The following is a 22,372-nucleotide window of genomic DNA, read 5'->3' on the forward strand; positions in this document are numbered from 1 at the left end:
TCCTCATTAGACTTTTAATTCCAGATTTTTACTGAATTTAAATTCCACTATCAGCCAGTGATGGGATTCAAACCTGGGTCCCCAGAGCATTACCTGCAATCTCTGGATTGTTAGTCCAGCAACAATACCACAACACCACCACCTCCCCCATGATGTAGCAATTACCACGGGCCAGATTTTCAATTGCCGGTCCGGGTTAGGAAAGGGTGCATGTGTGATTTGAAAATTGCATTCTCAGAGGGCATCTCTGGATCCCCATGTCCCCTGGACACATTCCAATTTTCAAAATGAGGCCGAGGTGGCAGGGCTGGGAACCTACTTGCTTCCAATTAAATGCCTGTTAAACTCCTTGTGGAGCATTTAAATGGGCTAGGGAGGGTGTGAATGCAATTTTCAATGTGGAAAGCAGCCATCCCAAACAGTCTGGTGCACATTAGTGCACAGCTCATGCAGGCAGCTCCCACCTCCTAGTAATGCACAGCGTCACTAATTGGGTGACCTCCAGCCCTGTTGAGACATTTACATTTCAAGATCAAGTTGCGTAAGTGATGCAGATATGGTGTGGGGTCAGGATCTCGAAATTATTTGTCCCGGTCCCAAATTGAAAATCAAGCCCCATGTGTCTCCCTTATATTCATAGATGTATGAGCATATAATCAGTCATTGATAGCAGGTCACCAAGGCAAGAGCTACAAGGAGAAACATCGGCTGCTCTGCTGAAAATGAGCACTCTTAGCAGTGCAGAAACAGGGGCATCACTTAGTTAGTAAGCTCTTAAGCTGAACTGCTCCCATTTGTCTTGTACTGACTTCAACGAAGTGCATCCTATTTGTTAATGTGAGTGAGGATTGGGTGTTGGTGGGAGTGAGTGAAGATGCACTTGTCAGAAGCACATCAGCAGCTGAACATTGCTGTTATGGATTGTGAAGCAAATATCAGGTAAGTAGTCCTTCTTCCACCTGGAGCAAAGGAATGTGCCAGGCTGCTTTGCATCATACCCAAGTTTCAGGTCATGTGTGGAGACCAAGTCTTACAGTTATAGTCCCATGGTGTTGTTGTTGATGTATCCCCACATGTGATGTTGCTTGTTGAAGGCACTAATGTAGATTGTTGGGTGTGCAGCAGTCTGCAATGTGATGTTGGGCCACTGGTCATTTGGCAGCTTGCAGACATTTTTGATAATCAGCTTACCTATTTTTTTATGGAAATGGAGTAAGTGTCATCTGATTTCAGATCTTCTGCATCTCCGGTGTGGCTTTCCTTGATGTAGGTGGCTGGGCCAGGTGTCTTGCTTACAATGAACTGGTGCCCAGGAATGTGGGCTCAACAGCTGGATGGTTCACAAGGTGGGTTTCTTATAGGGTGATTACGTCCACATTCCTGTCAGAGAGTTCTTTTGCGAGTAGCTCATGTTTTGTCCAGCATATACCTTTAATGTCGAGCTGGTACATTCTTGTTGCTGGCCTTGTTTTTAGGCTTCATTGTCCCTACTTGGACTCGGAACCCAGTGTTTGGGGCTCGGTTGCCTTCTTGACAGCATTACTTTTCACATTACAGTTTAGAAAACTTACTTCAATGAGCGTGTGAATGTTAGTATATCTCTCTCTCTCTCCAATGAAGATGTGGTCACTTGATCCACAAGCGGAACATGAGGACAGCTCAAATTGTGACAATGGCCATCCAAGTCAGATTGTGGCCTAAACACTGAACTCCTGCCATGAGAGATCCAGTCCTGGTGGCATCACAACCATTCACACTGGAGCAGTTGAAGGTGTTGAATGGATTTTTAACCTTGACATCAAACTATAACTGCTCCCACAGCCATACAAACAAAAAGAAATCGTCTTTGCTTGGCCTTGGTTACCATTATGATATCAGTGTGATCCTATGCTGATACTTGTTGATGATAATAGAACAGATATAAGCAACATAATATTTTAAGCATTTCAATGCTTATTAAAATAATGTGAATAATTTGTCATGCCCAGTGAAGGCTTGTTCTGTTCATACCTTTAAAAATGGAGTGCATTCAATATACCATTCCCTGGAACTGTCTTTTATTTTAAAAATGTGGCTAAGATGGCTGCTAAGGATCAGCTGACTCTTGCGATTTTTGTACAAACTCACAGTATCTCAAGCCTCCAGAAAGTTCTTAACTGAATAACCTCGGGTGAAGGCCTCCCCTTTGAATGGACATACCCAGATGGAACCCATTTGTGGAACTTACACTGTTATATTTATGGTTTACCCAAAACGCAAAATCAGTATACTTCTACACTTCATGTCTCCAAGCTCCCAATTTAATATAAGAGATTTCCAGGAACCATTTAACCACATGTAGGTATAAATGGCCATCATTCATCTCCCATTGCGTAGCAATGGTTTCAGACTTGTAAACTATTCTGGATGGGCAATGAGAATTGATCGTATCGCCAAAACTGTCTTCAGATAGCAAATCTATTATTCCAAGAACCAGAGAGAACCTGGTCAAACTCCAGAAGAACACCATCTGCAGAGAATAGCGGCAGTGAAAGACAGTAAGATTTACGCCTTTTTAAAAACCTGGAGACTGTCACATCCTAAAAGTCACCCCAGCTTGTTCCTTTTTCAAAGAACAGATACTTGACTTCCTGGTAAGAAAACTACAAGTGACAGACTTTGTGACATGCTGAATCTCTTTGAGAAAATCTTGCAATGATCCTGATCTACGACTTTTCTGAGTGAAAATACTGCCTTCAAAGGAACGCAATGACTGTTTTCCTACAATGAGCCAAACACATGACCAACAACTATTCTTTTGTTTACAACTTGTAAAAGTGTACTATCCCACTGAAACTTTATCTTTTTCAAGTGTCTGTGTGGGATTGATAGTGTTTAGTCTTTGTGTTTATTTAATTTTTATTTATTTATCTATTTATTTAAACACACAAAAGCTTGCTGCTGATTGTTTAAAAATGATCACATATTCATGGGCTGAGAAATGTACACATAATCCTTTCCTAAACCACACAGATTACAGGCAGGAAGGGAAAGGGTACAAGGGTTTCAGTTCTCTCTCAACCTCATCTGGAGCATACTTTTGTGGAGCCCTGTTTGCATCCTTAGCATTAGCAGAGTATGGGGCATCAGCTGTGGCTCATAGCACTCTTGCCTCTGAGTCAGAAGATTTGGGCACATAAATCTAGACTGACACTCCAGTGCAGTACTGAGGGTGTTACACTTTCAGAGGTGCCATCTTTTGGATGAGATGTTAAACTGTGGCCTGTCTGCCCTCTCAAGTGGGCATGAAAGATCCTCTGGTATGATTTTGAAGAAGAATAGGTGAGTTTTCCCTGGTGTGTCCTGATCAATATTTATCCCTCAATCAACATCTCTTGAAATACAGATTATCTGGCCGTTATCACATTGCAGTTTGTAGGGTCTTACAAAATGACTCCTGCATTTCCTACATTACAACGGTGACTACACTTCAAAAAGTACCTCATTAGCAATAAAACATGTTCGGCTAACCTGAGGTTGTGAAAAACACTATATAAATCTACAGCGAGGAAGGCTTTCAAAGCTTGCAGAGAGATCTGGACCAACTGGAAAAATGGGCCAGAAAATGGCAGATGGAATTTAATGCAGAAAAGTGTGTGGTGTTACAGTTTGGAAGGTCAAACCAAGGTAGGACATACACAGTAAATGGTAGGGCACTGAGGAGTGCAGAGGAACAAAGGGATCTGGGAGTTCAGATACATAGTTCCCTGAAAGTGGCGTCACAGGTAGACAAGGTTGTAAAGAAAGCTTTTGGCATACTGGCCTTCATAAATCCAAGTATTGAGTATAGGAGTTGGGATGTTATGGTGAGGCCAACTTTGGAGTATTTTGTGCAGTTCTGGTCGCCTAACTACAGGAAAGATATCAGTAGGATTGAGAGAGTGCAGAGAAGATTTACTAGGATGTTGCCGGGTCATAAGGAGTTGAGTTACAAGGAAAGATTAAACAGGTTAAGACTATCCCTTGGAGCGTAAAAGAATGAGGGCAGATATGATAGAAGTTTACAAAATTATGAGGGGTATAGACAGAGTAAATGCGAGTAGGCTCTTTCCACTTGGATTAGGAGAAATAAACATGAGAGGACATGGCTTTAGGGTGAAAGGGGAAAGGTTTAGGGGGAACATTAGGGGGAACTTCTTCACTCAGAGAGTGGTGAGTGTGTGGAACGAGCTACCATCTGACGTGGTAAATGCGGGCTCACTCTTAAGTTTTAAGAATAAATTAGATAGATACATGGATGGGAGAGGTCTGGAGGGTTATGGACTAGGTGCAGGTCAATGGGACTAGCGGAATAATATTTCAGCACAGACTAGAAGGACCGAATGGCCTGTTTTCTGTGCTGTAGTGTTCTATGGTTCTATGGTTCTATGGAGATATTTATTTTATATGCATAAAATTGGTATGTGCGCAAAACTGTATTTATGTGCAAAGCATCACTAGTAACATAATAGAAATGGGAAGCAGAATGTGAATGGATGAAATTACTTTATGATGTTCATGTATTCTGTTACATTTTTGTTCCTTCTGAAACTATGGGCCTTATTCTACCTATTCATGCTGTAATACTGGGCAGCTGCACCAGAAGTTGCAATGAAACACCACTTGCACTTCTCTGAAAGAAAATGTCCTCTGACTCCAATGATCAGCCACCCTGCTGAACCAGGATCAAATTTTGAGATGTGTCAACCCATGATTCAATCACCATTAATATGTTCCATTAACCAGTTATACGGGGCTTAGTGTTTGCACAGATACGTTGGCAACAAAAGAGACAACCAGCAAACCTTACATGTTGTCTCTCCATGAGCTTAGAAGGCAGAAATGTCAGGAATGACCTCCACTTGCCTGGATGAATGCAACGCCAAAAACACTCAAGAACTCACGCCAGGACAAAGCAACCTGCTTGAATGGGTCCCATTTGCCATCTTACGCATTCACACCCTCCACCGGTGCACCATGGCCACAGTGTGGACCATCTATGAGATGCACTGCAGCAACTCAACAAGAGTTCTTCAACATCATCTCCCAAACCCACAAGCCCTACCACCCAGAAAAACAAGAGCAGCAGGCACATGGGAACAACAATACCTCCAGGTTCCTCTTCAAGTCAAATATCATTCTGACTTGGAAATATTTTGCTGTTTCTAATCAGCACTGGGTCAAAATCTGGGGATTTTCTCCCTAACAGCACTGTCGGTATATCTTCACCACATGGACTACGGTGGTTCATGAAGGCAGCTCACTACCTTCTTCTTAAAGGCAATGACAGATGGACAATAACTGCTGGCCTTATCACATCTTGTGAATTAATGAATAAAGAAAAAGGGAAGTGCTCCACTGCAGATCAGAATTGTGCATCTGGAGGAACTGCTTCAAATGCCTCCTGACAGGATTGTTTGCAATGTTGTTCACCATGTTCACCATTTTATTTCCCAAGGATCCCATACTGTTGAGGGTCAAATATCCATGTGAGATGTACACATGCTCAGGATCTAATTCACTGAGGCTGCTGCAGTACATGCCACATAAGTTGACATTTACTGTACTTCAGGCCTCAGGCTGAAACAGTCTTCCTCTACCACTTTTCTCATGTAATCCATGCTGCTTAAGATGTTGGACACAGATTACTTTAGAGCAAATGGACTTTTTCACACTGAGTTTCCCATGAAACCATATGAAAAAATACATCATACACATGGTTCAGCCTTCTCTGCTCAAACAGGTCCACTGAACAATCCACTTTCTCACACTTCAAACACAGGATGTGAGTGACAGTAGGTGTACATACCTCCTGCCAATGTAGTGTTTTCCTCCCTATTTCCAAAGAGTGATTTGTCTTCCTTTACAAATATGAATTAAAACAGCAGTCAGACTGAGACCATAGTGGGTAGACAAATTATGGAAATAGCTTAATCAAAAAAATAATACAGATATAAGTATGACAGATGTAAGTATTATATGAAGTGTATTTTATTTGCAGCAACTATACATATATGCAAGACTTTTAATAGCAAAATTCCTATGATGTTGCTCACTCTAATTTAGAGGATGGGCTGAAATGTGACAGCTGAAGTGTGAACTTGTTAAATGGGTGGAAACTACACTGCATTAAAAGTAATGTAAGTGTGGCTGGGGTCTGGAATGCACTCCCTGAGAGTGTGGTGGAGGCAGGTTCAATCGAGGCATTCAGGGGGGAATTAGTTGATTGTTTGAAAAGAAACAATCTGCAGGGCTACGGGGAGAAGGCAGGAGAATGGCTCTAAGTGAAATGCTTATTCAGAGAGCCGGTGCAGACACGATGGGCCCAATGGCCTCTTCTGCATTGTATCAACTCTGTGATTTATTATTATTACCTATAGTTTTCTTCTATATATCAGTGTAGTTAGGCTCTCATCTGCATAACCTTGCAGCCACCCATTAGGTCTTTGTCATGAAGTGGAAGAACTCATTCATTCGCCTGCTTTAGCATTAAATAAAATGCAACTTAAAAGCTTCTAAAGTTACGACTGTCTTACTGTCCTAAACATAAGTGGAAGTTCAAACAGCATCCAGTGCTAGAAAGTGTAAGTGTGCTGAGGCTAGTGAGGAAACAATGGGACTTAGCTGTGATGACTATGGACACTCATTGTTTAGGTTTCTGCATAAAGATTAACTAGCCAGGTGAGGCATGGAAGTCGCCTTTATCTGTGGAACCAAACTCCAGTGATAGTACCTTCAGGAGTAGAAAGGTGAACATTTGGCAACAAAGATCCATTAACAACAAAATGTCCATGGGGCTTTTGCTGCATTTTAGATTGACATCACATTTCAGTTAAGAAGCCAAAAAGGCATCTGCTTCTGAGAGTTTGGCAACTGTTTGACCCAGCAGCTGTAAGTTAGCTGTGTAGTAGGTATCCAGCTTCTGATTGATGCCTCTCCTTTAATGTCATGACCAACACTGAAAGCTCACCCTCCTGAAGAAAATACAGACACCAATCTCTGAAGTGCACCAACTTGTTCTGTCACCATGATCCCCTGCATCTCATTAAAAACAACAAATTTAACAGATTTATACATTCAAGGTTCAGAAAATAAAATCATGAGAGCCATCCAGTTAAGTAGATAAGCTGCTTTTCAAATGATATGTTATATTCAGTTTATTCAAATAACACACCCAATAGTCTTGGTCTCTGTTTCTATTCCTTTACGGGATTCGGCATTCAGCTTTGTTTTAAATAGCCTTCTCACAGATGTTAGATGATGAAAAGCAGGTTCTTGCTCTGCAAAGTCCTGTGGGAAATTTCAGCCTCAAAAGGTTAAATCAGACTGAAGCTGAATTAACATTGTCCGTTTGAATACTGTTCAAGAACATATGAAGCACAGTGAAAATGGTTGTTATGGCTGACAGGACCTGACTGCGGCCTGTTTGAGTTTGAGGAATTTTAACCCTTCAGTGAACTGAACCTATAGGCCATCTGTTAGAATATCCTATTGTAGTGAAGAACACTCCATTGTTGTATGTTGTTGTCTGAATTGAAAACTCTTTCATTGTGCACTGAACCTCCCAGACAGGATCTAATTTCACCCTGGGAAATGGAGGATTTTCTGAAAATAGTTCCCAATACTTACAAAAATAGAAACATTTGGTCCAAAATGAATCAAAATGATTTAATCCTTTCCAATTATTTAACTCATCATTTGTCATTTTCAGGGTGGGATCTCTGTACTTGATGTCTACATGCCAAAACAAGATGGTAAGTTGGATAGCTAAATATTTACCTAAAAACTGGATGAACTGCCATTTATCAATACACCTTTATAATTCTCACAGTTTCGGGAAACTTTCCTCAGGTGACAAGAATTGCTCATACACTCTCTCCCCACTTTGGCATGACCATGTAAAGCACACACACATGTTGGCAAGGAATGTGATGTGCAGTAGTAGAGAATTAACCATGAATGTGAGAACGGGTGCTCCTTCCCCATCCACCTCAGGATGAAATTTGATTGAAAACTCATTTGGGGAAAAGGGCAATTTTACATGGTTTTAGTAAGGGGAAGGATATAAAATTTCAGTTCACACACCTTCTCTGGGCTCCTGTTTATTCTTGTGGCTCTACCATGCACATATTTCAAGGTGACAGATGATATATTCCAGCTTTCCCTTGAACAATACATTTCAATTGGTTTTAGGCAGAATACTATTTCATTTGAGCAGGTATTAATCTAATAGTCTTTTCCAGTAGACCTGAACATTACTTTGTCTGTGCATTCTGCCTCGTAAGAACTTGAACTGTCTCCTTCGTAAAGTGGCATCATGCTTAGACTTGTGAGTAATTTTTCTTATATTTGAATTAGGCCGACTTAGAAGTATTTGGATTGATTCCACCCTTTAAATCTATCCAGTTTCAATGAATTTTGATTTTGATTGTCACCTCTACCAATTTCAAATCACAGCGTTATATATATGGTAAGACAGATAGGGAGGAACTTAGAATTTTTTGATGAGAGGGTTGATGAGGGTAATGTGGTGTACATGGACTTCCAAAAGCCATTTGATAAAGTGCAACGTAACAAGACTCATCAGCAAAGTTGAAGCCCATGGAATAAAAACATTGAATACCTATTTGGCTGAATTCCTGGAAACAGAGTAGTGATGAACAGTTGTTTTTCAGGTGGATACAATAGGGTTCCCCAGTGGCCAGTACTAGGACCACTGTTTTTCTTGTTAAATTAATGACCTGGACTTGGGTGTACAGGGCACAATTTCAAATTTGCAGATGGTACAAAACTTGGGGCACATTGTGAACTGTGAGGAGGAGAATGATAGACTTGAATAGAGCACAAATAGACTTGAATGGTGGACACATGGCAGATGACCTGTAATGCAGTGAAGTGTGAAGTGATGCATTTTGTTAGGTAGATCAAGGAGAGACAATAAAAAATAAAGGATACAATTCTAAAGGGGATGTAGGAACAGAGAGATTGGGTATAAATGCACAAACGGTTGAAAGTTGCAGGACAGGCTGAGAAAGGAGTTAAAAGGCATATGGGCTCCTGAGCTTCATAGGTAGAGGCAAAATCAAGGACATTATGACAAAGCTTTAAATACACTGATTTGGGCTCAACTACAGTATTGTGTGCAATTCTGGGCACTACACTTTAGGAAGGATATAAACACTTTAGAGAAGGTGCAGAAAAGATTTATGATTGGAGGGATGAGGGATTTCATTTATGTGTACATATTAGAGAAGCTGTGGTTGTTCTCCTTAGAGAAGAAAAAGTTGAGAGGAGATTTGATAGAGACATTCAAAATCATGGGGAGATCTCAACAGAATTGATAGAAAGAAACTGTTCCTGTTGGCGGCAGGGTCGAGAACCAAATAATAGAGGTTTGAGGTGATTGGTAAAAGAAGCGACAGCAACATGAGGAAAAACTATTTTGAGTATTGCTTAAAAGGAAACGTGCTGTTGAAACTTTTATCTTGTACTCATCAGGCTAGGTGCAAGAACACCAAATTTCAAAAGGAGCAACAATTTATATTGCACAAAAAAAGGGTGCTGATTGGTTGGCAAGTTGACCCTGATTGGTCAAGGTGCTGCCATGAAGAAGATACCCGGGAATGATTGTCCCTCACGCTTTTGTTAATTCAAAAAAGACGCAATGTCTGGACATGTTCCTTTTTCTTGCAGTGAACAGTTCCTTGCACATAGATATACGTAGCTTCTGGCAGCATAAGTGAGCACATTGTGAGCCCGACTGATAATCTTAAATTGTTTGTTAGTGTAATTCTTAGCACACTCGAGATTGTATAGTGAGTGTTGCCCAGTCCAGAAACAGATCTATCATTCGGCATTATGTTCAAAGATTTGCAAGCACGGGCTGGTTGAGTATGGTCAGTACCCTGCCTATTGCAAAGAGTCACAGGGACATGTTTGGCAGTTGATTAGAATCTGGAATGCACTGCCTGAGAATGTGGTGGAGGTAGATTAAGTTGTGGCTTTTAAAAGGGAATTAAATAAGAATCTGAAGAGAAATAATTTGCAGGACTATGAGGAAACATCCATGATCTTAAATAAGTTGTCCAGTATGAGTGACCCTTTTGGCAATGATGCAGTCTCTTTGAATTCTCTATCCATGACGTCAAAGCTTGTTTACAATGTCAGGTGCACAATTAAGAAAAATGTAAGTTTGAGTGACTATTGTTGCGATGAATCTTTTTCCTGTTATTTCTAATAGAGCAGGGTTTGTTTTTTTTTTGTTTTGAGTGTTCTTCAGGCAGGCAGTTGATGCAACATATGTGGCAATCATCTAACATGAAATGTGCTTCTCTTAGAATGGAGAATGGTTGCAGCACAGAAGGCAACTATTACTCTGTCATGACCATGCTGCCCCTCTGCAAGAGCAACCAAGTTCCACTCCTCTAGTATTGCCCCATAGCCCTGCAAAGTTTCTCCATTCAAATAAATATCTAATTCCCTTTTGAAGGCCTTAATTGAATCTGCTTGCACCACACTCTCAACCATTCACTGCGTTAAAATGTTTTCCTGATGTCACCGTTGCTTCTTTTGCCATCAGCTTAAATGGGTGTCCTTTGATTTGCAACCCTTCCACCAACAGGAACAGTTTCTCCCTATTTACATTGTCACGATTCCTCATGATTTTGAACACCTCAATCAAATCTCCTCTCAACCTTTGTTTCTCTTAGGCAAACAGCTCCAGTTTTTCCAATCTATCCACGTGAATGAAGTCTCTCATCCCTGGAGCTATTCTTATAAACCTTTTTTTTCCACCTCTCTAAAACCTTCATATCCTTCCTAATGCATGGTGCCCAGAATTGTAAACAATATCCAGTTGAGGCCAAATCTCTGTGTCATAATGGTTCATCATAACTTATTTGTTTTTGCACCATTTTTATGAAGCCCAGGATCTCATATGCCTTTTTAACCACTTTCTCAACCTGTTCCAACACCTTCAATGATTTTTGCACATATACCTGATTTCTCAGTTCTTGCACCGTGTTTAGAATTGTACTCCTTATTTTGTATTGCCTCTCCTCATCTTTCCTACCAAAATGAATCATTTCTCGGCATTACATTCACAATATGCAGCTCATCAATTTCCTGGAAATCAGGCAGGTTGGTCAAAAATGCTGCCTGCAGCAGCACTTTAGCTGTGAAGAATATTAGTGTAAGGTTTTAGAGCATTTGGCAACGTGTGTGCAGAGCCTACAGTAGCAAAAGCATTAAACCTGAGAGCCTTTTAATGTCAAAAACCCACAAGCGACTGCCATAAAATTATCTTCCAAACCTCGATCCAGCTTTCCCTGATTGCAGCCATGGATCCTTTTTGTTGTCACTTCCTGACATGGATGGTGGATGAGGGAAATAACTGGTTGTGTTCCGGCAAAGCAAGACAAGAAATGGCAGCAGGAATCTTCACTGCTTCATTGGCCCCAACTTGCATTAAAAATCTGATCCTCCTGCCTGGAGCCTCAGCCACCACAATGAAGGTCTACCCGACAATCAAGGTAGACAGCAACTCAGCAGCAAGTCTCTTTCATTCTATCGTTCTGTATGAATTCTATTATTTGTATGATTTACAAAAGCAAGTGCAGGGAGGGTGGGGGCGGGTGGTAGTGTAACAAAAGTCATCACCAGTATATTTTAATTTCAGCACTGCGTGGAAGGCAGAGGTCAAATCAGTGGGGAAGTCGCTGTAGGCTTATCTTGTGAATTTACTTCCTCACGAGCAGTATTAGAGAGCTGAGGAAAGGTCAGTGCTTGGACTCATAGCTGGTGAATGCTTTTTGTTGCGGAGTTAGGGAAGGGATGGGAAACTAATTCTAAAAAGAGGGGCTAGAATTTTCCACCCCCCGCTGTCATGGGACATTATGATAGACAATATGGAGAGAAGGCCAAAAATCGGTTTTACGCCTTTGTGAAACTAGTTTGTGATCATCCGCTCCGCCCATCAATGGCGGTCTGCCTTTCCCACCGCCACACGTCAGGAACTTAATTTCAATACAAAAACAGAATTACCTGGAAAAACTCAGCAGGTCTGGCAGCATCGGTGGAGAAGAAAAGAGTTGACGTTTCGAGTCCTCATGACCCTTCAGCAGAACTGGGTGAATCCAAGGAGAGTGGTGAAATATAAGTTAGTTTAAGGTGTTGGGGGGGCAGGGGGTGGGGTTGGGTGGGGGGAGAGAAGTGGAGGGGGGTGGTGTGGTTGTAGGGACAAGCAAGCAGTGATAGGAGCAGACAATCAAAAGATGTCACAGACAAAAGAACAAAAGAACACAGAGGTGTTGAAGTTGGTGATATTATCTAAATGAATGTGCTAATTAAGAATGGATGGTAGGGCACTCAAGGTACAGCTCTAGTGGGGGTGGGGGGGCATAAAAGATTTAAAAATAATGGAAATAGGTGGGAAAAGAAAAATCTATATAAATTATTGGAAAAAACAAAAGGAAGGGGGAAGAAACAGAAAGGGGATGGGGATGGAGGAGGGAGTTCAAGATCTAAAGTTGTTGAATTCAATATTTCTTGAAAAGCAGTGGCAGTCATTTAAACAAAGAGATAAAAACAAAAAACTGCGGATGCTGGAAATCCAAAACAAAAACAGAATTACCTGGAAAAACTCAGTAGGTCTGGCAGCATCGGTGGAGAAGAAAAGAGTTGACGTTTCGAGTCCTCATGACCCTTCAGCAGAACTGAGTGAATCCAAGGAGAGTGTGCTGAGTTTTTCCAGATAATTCTGTTTTTATTTTGGATTTCCAGCATCTGCAGTTTTTTGTTTTTATCTCTTTGTTTAATTGACTGCCACTGCTCTTCAAGAAATTCCGCCCCCCCCCCCCACCCCCCCACCACCTTAAACCAGCTTACGTTTCACCCCTCTCCTTGGATTCACCCAATTCTGCTGAAGGATCATGAGGACTCGAAACGTCAACTCTTTTCTTCTCCGCCGAAGCTGCCAGACCTGCTGAGTTTTTCCAGGTAATTCTGTTTTTTGTTTTGGATTTCCAGCATCTGCAGTTTTTTGTTTTTATCACCTAATTTCAATACTTTAGCATCTCACTCTAAGCCCTGCTCACCGGAATCATCTCCCCACGCTGGATTATCTGGGCACAAAATCACGCGTACGTGTTTCACAACTGTACATAAGCGACGTTTACTTGGCGAGCTGCACTTCACTTGGGACTTTGAGGTTTGTTGTTTACCTTTCTTTGGGCAGCACTCGCAATCATCAATGCCAGGCTTCGCAGACAGCACCATATGACTTCTAGGGGGGGCTTACAGATGGGTCTCTACCTACCAGACTAGCCATAACGCTGGGGTGGCTCTTCTATGGCAGCAGGGCTAGGACTTGCTTGGGGAAGTGGGAGAAGCAGCCTCAGGCAAGGGAGGAAGCTGCAGGGCGAGGGCTGTACTGGGAAAGGGAGTTGTACCAGGTGTGTGTGGGGACACCTGTTGATCTGTGCAAGTGGCCTCAAGATGGTGAGGGCTGAGGAGGCAGTCTCCAGAGGAGATGAGGCCAGATGGTGATTTGAGGGTGTGTGTGAGACAGTGAGTGGTGATGTCCCTTGAGCTGACAGTGGGTGAGATGCCAGTGAATGTGTGATGGGCTTGTGAGTGTGTGGGTTTGGAGTGAAGAAATGGTTGCCTTAACCTGACGGCACAGATGAGATCATTCATCCTCTTTCTGTACTGGATGGCCAACCTCTCGTCTGCAGCATTGGCACTGACCACTACTTACCACCGCCTCCCAAGCCAGAGCGGTGAGACTGATGGGCCTCCTGCGGTCAGAGAAGTGGTAGAGAACATTGTGGTGGGCCTCCATCGTGTCCAGAAGGGGCCTCAGGGATACATCACTGAATTAGGGGTCACTCTTCTTGGCTTTTAGGGCCTCGTCTTCACCGGTGCCCTCCTGCGTTGTAAGCATTGAGAGATGTGCACGCAGCTGCAGTTTAAATATGGCGCCCTGCATGAGGATGCGGTGAGGTAATGGTCTGGCGGGCAAATTGATGGCTGTCTGCTAGGAGGACAGCGTGTTTTCTGTGGCTGCATAATTAACAAGGCAGGAATGGAACAATACAGCATGAAAAGCTGCCATTGCAGCTGGTGGGTAAAACGTCCTTTTTCTCGCCCAGGGTGTTTTTCTTTAAATTTTGGGGAAAAAAATTCTTACAAACATTGCATCTGAGTTTGAAGTTAAAATTTCAGCCCCAACCAGGAACTTTTTACATTGCCAACTAAGAGGCCCTAATATCTCATTATGCTCAGTTTCATATCAGGACTTTTTAAAAAGAAATTGCAGTACAAACTGAGGGATAGCAGAATGGACGGATAGGTGCAGACTGAATTTAATATAGAGAAGTGTGAGGTGATGCTCTTTGGCAGAAAGGAAAGAGAGAGGCAATATTGGCTTAATGGCATGGTTCGAAAGAGTGTACAGGGACAGAAGGACCCGGGAGTTTAAGGGTATTGATCTTTGAAGATGACAGGACATATTAAGAGAAAAATCAGCAAAGAATACCGAATCTTGGGGTTCATAAGTAGAGGTATTGCATATAAAAGCAGGGAAGTTATGCTGAACGTTTATAAAGCTTTGATTAGGCCACAAAGAGAGTATTGCATCCAGTTCTGGTCACCATACTTTAGGAAGGATGAGGGTGCAGAGGAGATTTGTTGGAATGGTTCCAGGAATGAGGGATTAGTTACAAGGTTAGATTGGAGAAGCTGGGCTTGTTCTCTTTGCAGCCAAGAAGGTTGAGGGTAGATTTGATTGAGGTCTGCAAGACTATGACAGGTTTAGATAAGGTAGACAAAGAAAAGCTGTGCCTAGGAATTGATGGTACGAGGACTAAGGGACACAGAGATGTGTCTTTGCACAAGAGATGCAGGGAGGATGTGAGGGAAAACATTTTTATGCAGCAAGTGGCAATGACCAGGAACTCACTGCCCATGAGGGTGATGGAAGTGGAAGCAATCAATAATTTCAAAGAAAATTGATTGGGGTCTTGAGGAAAATAAACTTGCAGGGCTATGTGGATAGAGTGTGGGAATGGTACTGACGAGATTGCTCTACAGAAAGCCATTATGGATTGGAAGGGCTGAATGGCCTTCTTCTGTGCTGTAATGACTCTACAAATCTGTATGAAAAATTCATGGATGAATGATTCATGTAATGTATTCTGCTCTCAAATCTGATATTCTGGCAGGATCGTAGAAACACCCAACATTATTTGCGTGCTTGTTAAAAAGTACAGAATGAGACTTTCCATCCAGTTGTGACACCCTACGATGTTCATTGCCCTTCATTGGTCTTTGTGGGTTAAAAGTAATTATTCAAACTGTGGAAGATGGGAAGGGTTGTTCCATGGAGATCAATGTTCAGATCACTGTTGTTCATCATTTATGTAAATAATTTGGACTCAGGAGGAGTGGAAGTACAATATCAAAATTTGTGACTGGAGTCAACATTGTTGGGTGGTGGGTGGAGGGACAGTAGTTATTAATTAGGAAGACTCCACGGGCAGGATTCTCCATTGATGAGACTAGGTGAGGTGGTAGGCAGTTTTGGCAGTGCCCACCCGGCTGGCCAGAATGAAGGGAACTCGCGCCTGATTCCGCTCTGGGAGGGACATTAATTATGCAAAGGCCAACATCACCTGGCAGGTCAGGAGCAGACCCATCCAACCGCTGTCAGCTGGCAGGTTCAAAGGTCTGGGCACCATATTTAAAGGCCAAAAACAATCTCACTCTCTCCAGCCCACCAGAGATGTCTGGCAGCCAGATGAAGTAGGCCAAGAGCCTCAAAAAGAAGGCAGCACCCCGCTCCATCTACCAGGCCCTCCAGGCCTTGATCAGAGCAGTGAAGGCACACAGGCAAGTGTTCTATCCCAGGGATGGTTGCAGGAAGTGAAGCAGCCTCACCTCTCCGGTCTCGGAGGCCGTCGTGGAGTACGTCAGTGCGGCTGGCAACCACGCCCAAAATGCCATTCAGTGCAGGAAGAGGATGAAAGATCTCATCCACTCTGCCACCCTGCAACCCGCTCTAATATCAAAATCTCATCATGGGATCATGCAATCAAATGGCTGCTCTCTTCAGGGATCTCACACAACCATTAGCGGGGGACACATGTCAACACTCCTTCTCTCACCGAGACTTTCACATCACCACCATCCCATCTATCATATAACTTACACTCCATCCTCTGGAACTTCTGGAGAAGGCTCACCAAACATAGGGGACAAGCATCTCACCCAACCTCGGCTCTATCCCTTCTCATCACGTGCTTTTCTTTCTTCTTCATACAAGCCAAACAGGCACGAGAAAGTGCAGACCGGGGGAGGGAGGGCCAACATCATTTCCCTCAGTGAGTTTGAGGAGGCTGCAGCCAAGCTGGCTGGGGAAGGACAGGAATCGCTCCTGTGGGAAGGGGAGAATGGCCGCTCCAAGCAACCTAGTATGGATCACAGGTCCATCACTTCATCAAACCTTGACAATCACAGTGAGTCACGTGCAGTCTTATCTATCTCATCCTCATTAACTGAAACTCTCTTTTCTATTTTCTAGGCACCTGCACATCGAAGCCCCCAAGCCATTCCAGCACCACCAGTACGAGCCCCCAGACTTCATCCGAGGAGGAAGCTCCAGAAGAACTGTCACGGCACTCACACACACCCCCCACCAACTCAGAGACACACATGTCAGTGGGGCACAGCTGTAGATTAGGCTCAGGCTAATTTTCTGGGGAACACCTCACTGACACGTCCCTGCAGCAGTCAGAGGCAGGGACAGCCCAGGTCTCCGGCACTCAGACGGTTGCTGCAGACCAGCCACCCACTCAATCCAAGCCAGCCGATGAGCCTCTGGAAGCGGCCGCTAGTGGCTGGAGATGCAACGACGGGCGGCAGATCATGAGGCAGAGATTCAATGGTCATTCAGCAGACAAGAGCGAATGTTGGAGGAGTTTGTCTGCATTCTGTCTAATGTCTTGGCTCCAACATTCAAGCCCCCTGAGGTCACCATGGGAAGGCTGGCAGCCACCTTGGAGACCTTGGTCCAGCAGGTCTTGCTGGATTGCGCTCGGCCATGCATTCCATGGCCACACTCCTGCTGGGCACCCTCAAGGTGTAGGCAATATGTACACCTTGACCTCCCTCCAGACGCACCATCTCCTGCAGAAGTCAGGATGGGGCCCTCGGGCACCCACAGGGAGAATGAGATTCAGCTCATCCAGGGGACCTCCTCTCAGGGCACTCCAAGGGTGTGCAGCCGCTCACAGCCCCCTCTGCCTGTAACCACATCCACTTCAGCTCCTCAGACCGCAGAAGGCGCTTCTGTACTAGGGTTGGTGTGTAAGAGAATGACTGATGACACATGCCATGAGGTGCAGGGAGGGTCGAATGAACTTGGCTTGCCTCTTAAGGTGCCCACAAAGAACAAAAAGATGAAATCAGGTTAGATTGAGATTCAGTGGAACAGAGTTACCATGTTGCTTTCAAGTAAAAGGAATAATATCATGAATACTTGATGCAGCTGTTGACAGGTAATGCATGGTACGGAGGAAAAAGAAGCAATATATCATCTCAAACCTTAAGTTAGCACCTACAATCCCATTTCTGACATCATCTCTGACACCATCTCCCCACCCTTACCATTCCCCTCCCTCCCTCAGCTCAGTCTGTAGACTGACCACATTAGAGGAAAAATCAAAGTGTGATGTCACAGGGAAACATGTAGGTGATTGGTTCATGAGTATTTTGCTCCTTTATCTTTTAAAACTTGTGTAATTTATTGATAACTGTAAGATTTTATTGATCGTATTAAGGTTTACTAGCAGTAGTAAAGCTTATTGGGATAGTAGGGTTTAATAATTATAAGTTAATTCAGGAAAAATGAATTAACACATAATAAAGATGGCAGACCAGGTGATGTGTTGCCCCTGCCGAATGATGGTCCTGCTGGACACCAGTACGATTCAGGGCAAACGCATCTGCAGTAAGTGTCTGCAGCTTGAGGAGCTTGGCTCAGATCCATTGAGCTGGAGGCTGAGCCGCGGACACTGCAATGCATCAGGGAGGGGGAAAGTTACCTGGACTCTTTATTCCAAGATTTGGTCACACCCTTTAGACTAGGAAAACTTTAGAGCTGGTCAATACTCAGGGACAGGAGGGTGTGACTGCAGGTCAGGCAAATATGGGAAACCAGCATGTAAGTAATGGAAAAGCCTCACTTCTGGCTTTGTCCAACAGGTATGAAGTGCTTGCTACCTGTGTGGATGAGGTGAAGGACTGCAAGGTGGATAAGTAGACTGACCATGGAGCCATGGTGTAGTGGGTGGAGCAAAGTGGAATGTAGTAGTGATAGGAGACAGTGTAGTCAAGTATTGCTCTCTGCAGTGACCAGGAGCTCCGAAGGTTGTGTTGCCTGCCCGGTGCCAGTGTTAAGGACATCTCCTCATGGCTGGAGAGGAAATTGGAGTGGGAGGAGAGGATTCAGTTGTTGTGATCCATATGGGCACTAATGACATAGGTAGAATCAGGAATGATATTCTGCTGAGAGAATTTGAGGAGTTAGGGTCAAAATTTAAATTCAGAACATCAAAGGAAATCTTCTCTGGATTGTTACCTGACCAACACACCAATTGGCATAGGGTCGGCTCAAAGAGTTGTGTGGGAAGAAGGGGCTTTGATTCATGGGGCACTAGCAGCAATACTCAGGGAACAATGAGATATTCTGTTGGGATGGGTTTCATTTCAACCAGGCTGGGACCAGTGTCCTGGCCAATTGTATAACTAAGGCTCTGGACAGGGCTTTAAACTAACAGTGGTTGTAGATTGGCAGGGAGGAGCTATAGATATCCAAAGAGAAATGTTGAGTTATTGGAATAGTGCAGCAATGTGGGCAAAGACAAGCAGAATGGAACAGAAAGGGACAGAGAGTTTAACAAAATGTACATCAATGAATAAGGTCATTGCAGAGAATAGAAGTAAAACAATGCAATTAAAGGTTCTTTATCAGAATGCATGAAGCACCTGCAATAAGGTAGATGAACTAGTGGCACAAATAGAGGTAAATGATTTAGATCTAATCACCATTACAGAGACATGCTTACAAGGTGATCAAGGTTGGAAAATAATTATTCCAGGTACAAGATGTATCAGAAAGACAGATAGAATGGCAAAGGAGCTGGGATAGCCCTGATAGTAAAGGATGACATAAGAACATTACTGAGAAAGGACCTGGCCTCTGAATATCATGAAATAGAATCAGTATGGGTGGAAATTAGGAATAGCAAGAGTCAGAAGACATTGGTGGGAGTCGTTTATATGGCCCCTAATAGTAGTTATACCATTGGGCAGAGTTTTAAACAAGAAATCATTGGAGCTTGTAATAAAGGAAATGTAATAATTGTGGGGGACTTTAATCTTTGTATAGACTGGGATAATCAAATTGGCAAGAATGGCCTAGAAGTTGAATTTGTAGAATGTTTTTCTGACAGCTTCTTGGAGCTGTACATAGTGGAATTGACTAGAGATAAAGCTGTCTTAGATCCAGTATTGTGGAATGAAGCAGGGCTAGTGAATAATGTCATAGTAAAAGATCCACTAGGAAATAGTGATCATAATACTATTCAATTCCACGTTAAGTTTGAAAGTGACATATTCCAATCGCAAGCAAGAGTCTTAAACTTAAACAAAGCCAATTATGTAGGTATGAGGGGAGAATTGGCTAAGGTTAATTGGGTAAATAGACTAAAAGGTGTAGAAGAAAATGAACAGTGGGAAACATTTCAAGAAAAAATTCAAAATGCTCAACAAAAATACATTCCATTGAAGAACAAAAACTCAGCAAGAAGGACTCATCTGTGGCTCCCTCAGGATGTTAAGGGTAGTATTACTTTAAAAGAAGAGGCCCACAATGTTGCAAAAAAAAAAATGGTAGCAGGCCTGAGGATTGGGAATGTTTTAGAAAACAGCAAAGGGTCACCAAAAAGTTGATAAAGAGGACTTTTTCAAGTTGATAGGTATTGAATAGTGGAGTGCCACAAGGATCAGTGTAGGGGCCTCAACTATTTGCAATCTACATTCATGACTTAGATGAAGAGACAGAGTAATGTATCTAGATTTGCTAATGATACCAAGCTAGGTGGAAAGATAAGCTGCGGGGAAGACACAGAGAGGCTGCAAAGATGGCAGGTGGAGTACAATATAGGGAAGTGTGAGGTTATTCACTTTGGTCAGAAGAGTAAAAAATCAGAATATTTTTCAATGATGTTCAAAGTAACTTGGATATACTCATACAAGGAACACAGAAAGTTAGCATGCAGGTGCAGTCTCTCAGCGAACTAAGGGATCTGGGGAGCAGGTGGGAAACCCAACATCAGCCATGATCATATTGAAAGATGGAGCAGGCTTGATGGACTGCTCCCGCTCCTATTTCTTGTATTATTGTGTTCTTGTGTACCTAGAGCTTATCTTTCCTCTCCAGAATTCTTAAATCTTTCTGCTGGTATGAAGTGAGGATGGGAGTTTTTGGGAGAAGCAACCAGTCACAGGAACAGCTGTTACGTGTTATGGGCTGTTCTGTCATTAAAATAAATTCAATGAGTCGGGTTACCATCAGCTTCAGTGAAATCTATGTGGCTGTATATAATGTATAATAGTTACACACATCTAGCAATTAGATTCCACACCAGACTCCCAAAAGGGTGAATTTGTGAAGAAACTCCAGCAGATGAACTCTGGGGGTGCAAATAATAAGCAATTTAGCACAATATATATGGAGATCATTGTGAGTGGCAGACATATTTCCTACAGTGATTTCCAGTGTAGCTGGTTGCTCTTACCAGGCCTGAGCTTATTAAGCTTCCTCCAGAACTGGCTTTGCGTGGGATGTTGTACCTCGCACGGATTGACTTGGTCACCTCCTTCCATTGTCGCTGGGAGATTCTCATCGGGGATCTTAATTTCCCTCCTTTGCCTAACATGTCCAACAGTGCTTGCTCTCCTGCCTTTAAAACAAATGGGGACTGTTTGCCCTTCTGAAGATTTAAGCAGATTCTTTATGATGAATCTTTGATCCTAAGTTACTTGTGCCTCTTCATGCTGCTGCAAGCCTTTAAATCTTGCAACTGCATGCTTGCTCCAGACCCAAACTGAGTTTCCAAACAGAGGTTTTGCTCAAACTTGAAATTCTTCCCTACTATTCAAATTGGAATGATGTTGGAAACAATGCCAGGAACATCTCAACTTATATATTCATATGTCAAATTCTGGTCAGAACTGAACCCAAGCTGAAAATCTAGCTTCATGGATGGAAAGTTCAAGACATATAATTTTGCTGGTGCCCCTTGACTTAATGTCAGCAACTGCAATGAATGTGGCACTCTCTAACCAGGTTTCTGCTTCTCCTACCACACTGAAATAACCCTTGTTCTTGTGTTCAAATCTTCCAAAATCTTGTCCTACCCTATCTCTCTAACTTAGTTAAGCTCCTGCCAACCTCCAAGATCTCTACATTGCTCCATTTCTGGCCTCTTGTGCATTTGTGATTTTCATTGCTCCACCATTGACAGCTTGCCTTCAGCTTCCTGGGCTGCACGTTCTGGAATTCTCCCCCTTAAACTTCCCCAGTTTTCTACCTCTCTCTCCACCTTTAAGATGCTCCTTAAAAATAACCCATTTTGGCCAAGCTACTTGTCACCTGTTCTAATATTTCTAAGTGGTGCAGTGTCAAATTTTGTTTGATAACACTCTTGTGAAATGCCTTGGAATATTTTTACTATGTTAAAGGTGCTATATAAATGCAAGTTGTTGTTCTTGCACAATGGTGGCTCTGATTGACAAGATTGGGTTGACACACAGGACTTTTGCTATAAAGATGACCTAAAGGCTCATCTTGTGAGCTCTATTCAAATTGCAGGACCTAGGTTACCTCTCAGCGAAGCATTGCATGATACCAGAGTTTTCAGCAGTGCCACACAATTAAAATATTTTTGACAAGTGACATTGAAAATTCTGCTAACAAAGCAGTGCCACATCCTCACATGCCGTGTGTCATTCTCTGACCGTAACCCGCAATGTCCCACCCATAGTCAGTAAGTCATTTCCTGTACTATCAAAATAAGATTTGTTTCAAGTTATTTTTCTTTAAAAAGGAGGAAGGTGACAAAAAGTTTCCTGCTTGTCATCTTGCTTCTTGCTGATAAATATAACACTTGAAGACATTACAACGGTGCAGAGTTAATCTCCCTTCAGTTAGGAATTTTTAACCTTCAGAACAAATTCCATTGTTCAACATGGTAAAATCATAAGCCAGAATATATTTCATTGTGTAAAGTCC

The 22,372-nt window shown here is 42.8% G+C and overlaps 2 long non-coding RNA genes across 2 annotated transcripts in view; both read left to right on the top strand.

Moving 5' to 3' along the window:
- The window catches only part of LOC121284653, a 180,763-nt gene that overhangs the window by 119,227 nt on the left and 39,164 nt on the right, over nucleotides 1–22,372 (top strand). The gene's annotated exons all lie outside the window — the stretch shown is intronic.
- On the top strand, nucleotides 674–8,288 carry LOC121284655. Its single transcript, XR_005944532.1, has 3 exons — nucleotides 674–766; nucleotides 7,730–7,772; nucleotides 8,265–8,288. It is a non-coding gene; the product is annotated as an uncharacterized LOC121284655 (long non-coding RNA).

The sequence above is a fragment of the Carcharodon carcharias genome, chromosome 12 (genome assembly GCF_017639515.1).
Source record: "Carcharodon carcharias isolate sCarCar2 chromosome 12, sCarCar2.pri, whole genome shotgun sequence".
Taxonomy (NCBI): Eukaryota; Metazoa; Chordata; class Chondrichthyes; order Lamniformes; family Lamnidae; genus Carcharodon; species Carcharodon carcharias.